At 40.6% G+C, this 5,000-nt stretch overlaps 1 long non-coding RNA gene across 2 annotated transcripts in view; it reads right to left on the reverse strand.

Moving 5' to 3' along the window:
• Nucleotides 1–5,000, reverse strand: part of LOC138007518 (uncharacterized) — a 318,730-nt gene that overhangs the window by 1,790 nt on the left and 311,940 nt on the right. The window lies entirely within an intron of this gene.

Genomic DNA, 5,000 nt, shown 5'->3' on the forward strand with positions numbered 1-5,000 from the left:
AAATGCTGGTACATGTAATAATAAAGCTGATCATTTCTAAGATGTATGACAACTGCAGACTGCCTACAAATAGCGATTGTAAACAGTATTTAAGTCTAAGCACCCATAGCCTGCGTAGCAAGCGTTCCTCTTCGAAAGAAGAGCTCCCAAACGATTTTCCACAAACTGGCCGCGCGAAAGTTGGGGCAAGAGACTGAGGGAACGCTTGCAAGTTGAAAAACCCGTTCGCCCACGAACGGGGGCTTCTGATTGGTGCGGCACAGTCACAGTGATTGACAGGTGATAAATTTTCGAGCAAAATGTTACTTGTTAGTTCTAGCGTGACAAATACAATGGCGGAAGATGTGGAAGGTTTTGAACCGTGTGTTGAAGCTGAGCGAATCGGTTATCGGTTTTGCATTGAAAATGGAATAAGGACTGTCAATGCGCCACCGTTTTAACTGTATAGATGTAATGTCCGTTTTGCCAACAGGATTCGAAAAAAGCTTAATTTTTCAGATGTTTGTCATGATCTGCGGAGTTCGAAATAGAAGAAACGAAGAACAAACTTCTCGAGTATCATCTTGATTTCTCCATTACAAGGCATCATACGCAATCAAGTAAGTAGTTTAGGTAAATTCCATGGGAATGGCAGCCTGTGATTTAATTAAAAAATCTGGACTGCTTGGACGATATCCATCGCGGGAAATTCAACATTATTTAAGCGTCAGCGGAAGCCGCTGTGGATAAGCGTGTCCATAATTCACTAAAAGCAAAAGATTTGTTCTTTAACAAAACTTTGGCAGCGGTTATTGTCAAGGAAAAGTTTGGCTTGGTCTGAAGTAAGCTTTCCATTCGCTTGTAAAAGATGCTTCGTATTTACGCAGGAATAATTAATAACATGCCTGCGAACCACCAGAGTACATATCTGTGTCAGGATCAAGGAAATAAACTGTATGGTACAGTATGTTGCCCAGTTTCCGGCCACTTTAGTTTGTAATCGCCCTTCTTGTTTATGCACGGAAACTTTCTCATTTTTCTACAAGAGACAGTTCATTTACTTACCTTTAAAATATACGGAGATCGGCTGCCCACCTCAAGTACTAAAGAAATTATGCCATTTTTTGCAAAACTAGTAAGTTGCCCAGTTTCCGGCCAGCGAGTCCAGTTTCCGGACATCAAGAGAAAGCAGAAATTTCATTTAATCCGCTGGACTAAACGGACTTCCAAGGCTATCTCGATGTGGCTTAGCGACTGTACTTTATGGGATTAGAGCAAAATGGTTACTTAGAGGTGTATGGTAGGGCATAGATAGCTGCTAACTATGGGTAGGGTATAACCTTGACAAAGCCCGCGCGATATTCTCTGCGAAGAGGCACGGGCAATTAACACAGCACATCTGAGTTAATATGTACCTCATTACGCCATGCTTGCTTAAGCTATGTACATTTCATTAATTTCTCGAGTAGTAAGTTACAAAATTTCATTAATTCAAATACGTTTTAAACAATCTATCTGTGAGTGCAGATCAGTGGCCGGAAACTGGCGTAGTATGCGAAAATCTTAGCTAAGATGTAGAATTCTGACGTTCGCAAACAGCTAAGTTCTAGCTTATGATGACAGGTCCCTTAATTACTTCCATCTTCAATGTAAATTCTTTCAAAAAATTATCAAGCTCCGTGAACTATTTCCTATTAAACGAGTTATTTATTTACGTACGGTAGCTTCGCTGTGCAGTGAAAAGGCCAAAAATTAGCCGGTAAGATTTTACTCACCTGAACAAAATCCCTTCTTGTTCGCTCGTCGTTTCTCAACCAAAAAGCCCGCCTAAACCATCAGTTGATAGCCAATAACAGAAAACCTTGTTTTTTACACATGTTGACTTCCGTCAAAACAAACCGAAGCACTGAGGAGACAGCGAGCGATCAATGCAGAATTTGTCAGTGTCAACTGAGGTTGTGTGATTTTAAAGTTAAATTTGTAACGGCAGCTTCTCAGCCGGGTAAGACTGGTTATGTTTCTTCCGAGAATTTGTTTAAACCACCGAAAACAACGGCCAATTTTTAGAACGTGTAAGAAACCCGTGCGCTCGTAAAATACGAAATTTAGGAACATAACTCGTACAGAGTTCGATGGGTAGTAAGGCCGCTCAATGCAAAACTCCACCAAAGCAGACCATGAAACCATTCAAAGAGGTTTCAGTTGCGATTTTTAATTAGCGGCGATTTCATTGCGACTTGCTGGCGATTTCTTGGTGCAAAGTGGTTGACGAAACGAATCGAACTAAATATCCTGGAAATTACTGGATATCCCCCCCGCTTGTTTGATAATCCATAGTACGTTTTTGGTCAATCGTCACGAAATCGTAGATGAAATAGCAAGAAAAAAATGCTCAAAAAAATCGCACGACTGTGAAAAGGAGCCGCTTTCTTCTCACAGTGAGAGAAGATTTAATTAGCAGGGCAGTTGCGTAATTGTCTTCATCTTGTCAGGCTCAATTCATGATATAGTACTGAAGCTTATATTGGGCAAGGTAAGCGGAGAATTTGACAAATACAGTGTGTTGCCCAGTTTCCGGCCAGTACCAGTTTCCGGCCAAAAAAAGGTAAACTCGGTTATTTTCGATGGGATTTTAACTCTTCGTCCACCGAAGCGATCCGTTGGAAAAAAACGAACATCTCCGCTATCAAATTTGTTAATAAGACGTCAATCAGCGCGTGTCAAAAAAAGGTGGGCGTTTTTCAAAAATAGGGGGTCTTCTTGCAAGCGTTCCCTCAGTCTCTTGCCCCAACTTTCGCGCGGCCAGTTTGTGGAAAATCGTTTGGGAGCTCTTCTTTCGAACAGGAACGCTTGCTACGCAGGCTAAAGCACCCATTTTAAATAAAACGTTTAGCTTGCAATAACTGTGATTTACGGTTAGTTTGGGGTCTGCACTCTGCAAGTGTCAGACACTGTCACTTCTGTTATAACGTAAGTGTTTGAAGAGCAGACTCATAAAAATTTGGCTCTCTTTTCTTTAAACGCCAATAATAACAATCTCATGCAGGCATTAACATACTATTTGCATTGAGTACAATAGATTAAATGACAGCTGAAGCTTTCTGCTTTCTGTCGTCATTTAATTTGCGGTGAGAGCACTCTAATACCAAATCATTTGCTTAACCATTTGATCTAAGGTTTCATTTCTCTTGTGAAATACATACCAATTTGTTGAAGCACTTAAGCCAAATTAAATATCCTTGCCTGACAAATTTGGGACTTCAAGGTGCATGTAAAAGGTGTGAATTCTACATAAGCTTACATTAAATTGTCATAAGACCCATGTCATGAGCCGAACTTAATACATGAAAAGTTCGACGTTTGAATCAATTAAGAACGGCTATTTTAATTTGGAATGGCTCAGGCGTTCTTTTCAACTGGCCTAGACGGGAATTCGGCTTTAGCATGGTCGTGGATCGGCTTTGATTTCAGACGAATGAAGGGGTAGTTTCTAAAGAAACTGTGGTGCTGCGTCGGTGGGGAAGTAGTATACAAAAATTTGGTTTTATCAACGGAGTTGATAATGTAAATTGGCCACCGTACAGAGATTCTAAAAGCTGACGTTTCGAGCGTTAGCCCTTCGTCAGAGCGAATCGAGGGATTATGGGTTACGTGTAGTTTTTATAGTAGAGTAGGAGCTACGCTATTGGTGGTAACATGGCAACGTGAAAAATAAGAATATATTAGTTAAATGAAATTTATAACCTCCGTCAACTCTTTTCATCCGGCTCTTAAATATACCTGGGAAATTTCGGAAACTTCATTGGCTTTCCTAGCTATCAAAGTTTCTATTAGAGGCAACGTGCTATGTACTAGTGTGCACTACAAACCTACTGATTCACACACTTATTTGTTGTATTCATCGTCACATCCATCACATGTCAAGAACTCCATTCCTTATTCTCAATTTCTTAGACTTCGACGTCTATGTAGTGATGACTCCGATTTTTCCAGCAAATCAGAGGAGATGTGCCAGTTCTTCGAAAAACGTGGCTATCCTGTCTCTGTGGTCAAAGCGGGCCATCATCACGCCCAACAATTTGATCGACAGTCATCACTACAAACGTCACAAAAAGATAAGAATGACAGAATTCCATTCACCCTCACTTTCCATCCTCATAATCACGCAGTCAAAAGCATCATTCTTAGTAATTTTAAATTACTTCAAAATGATCCCGAGACTGGTAGAATCTTTTCGCAACCTCCACTTATTTCATTCAAACGCGACAAAAACGTAGGCAACTTTTTAGTTAGAAGCGCGCTCAAAACTAACGAGCAACCCGGCACTTTCAAATGCGCGCGCTCACGATGCAAAACTTGTCTTTTCATTGTTAACACTAGCAAGATATCGGGACGTAAGCGATCTGTTAAGATCACCGATCGTTTCACATGTACCTCCGCAAATGTAATTTATTGCATAACCTGTACGATATGCAATAAATTATACATTGGTGAGACAGGTAGACGACTAGGTGACCGATTCCGCGAACACCTTCGCGATGTTGATGCGACGGAAAGCCGCAAGAATCTGGAACAAAAATTCATCTTTCAAATCGGCACCCTTAATCCTCACGGTATTAACGAACGCTTTTCATTTAACTAATATATTCCTATTTTTCACGTTGCCATGTTACCACCAATAGCGTAGCTCTTACTCTACTATAAAAACTACACGTAACCCATAATCCCTCGATTCGCTCTGATGAAGGGCTAACTCTCGAAACGTCAGCCTTTAGAATCTCTGTACGGTGGCCAATTTACATTATCAACTCCGTTGATAAAACAAATTTTTGATTTCAGACGTCGAACGTTTCATATGCCGAACTTCATGATCATGCATAAACCATGTTTTACCTTCTACATGAAAATCGCTGACAAAATCAATTGGTTTTCTTGGTAATGGCTTTGGAACTGCTGTGGAGGGGCCAGTTAAGTTCGACTTTTGAATCAACAGGCGTACTTTTGTTAATTTGTGTCGGTCG

This window comes from Montipora foliosa, chromosome 6 (genome assembly GCF_036669935.1).
Source record: "Montipora foliosa isolate CH-2021 chromosome 6, ASM3666993v2, whole genome shotgun sequence".
Taxonomy (NCBI): domain Eukaryota; kingdom Metazoa; phylum Cnidaria; class Anthozoa; order Scleractinia; family Acroporidae; genus Montipora; species Montipora foliosa.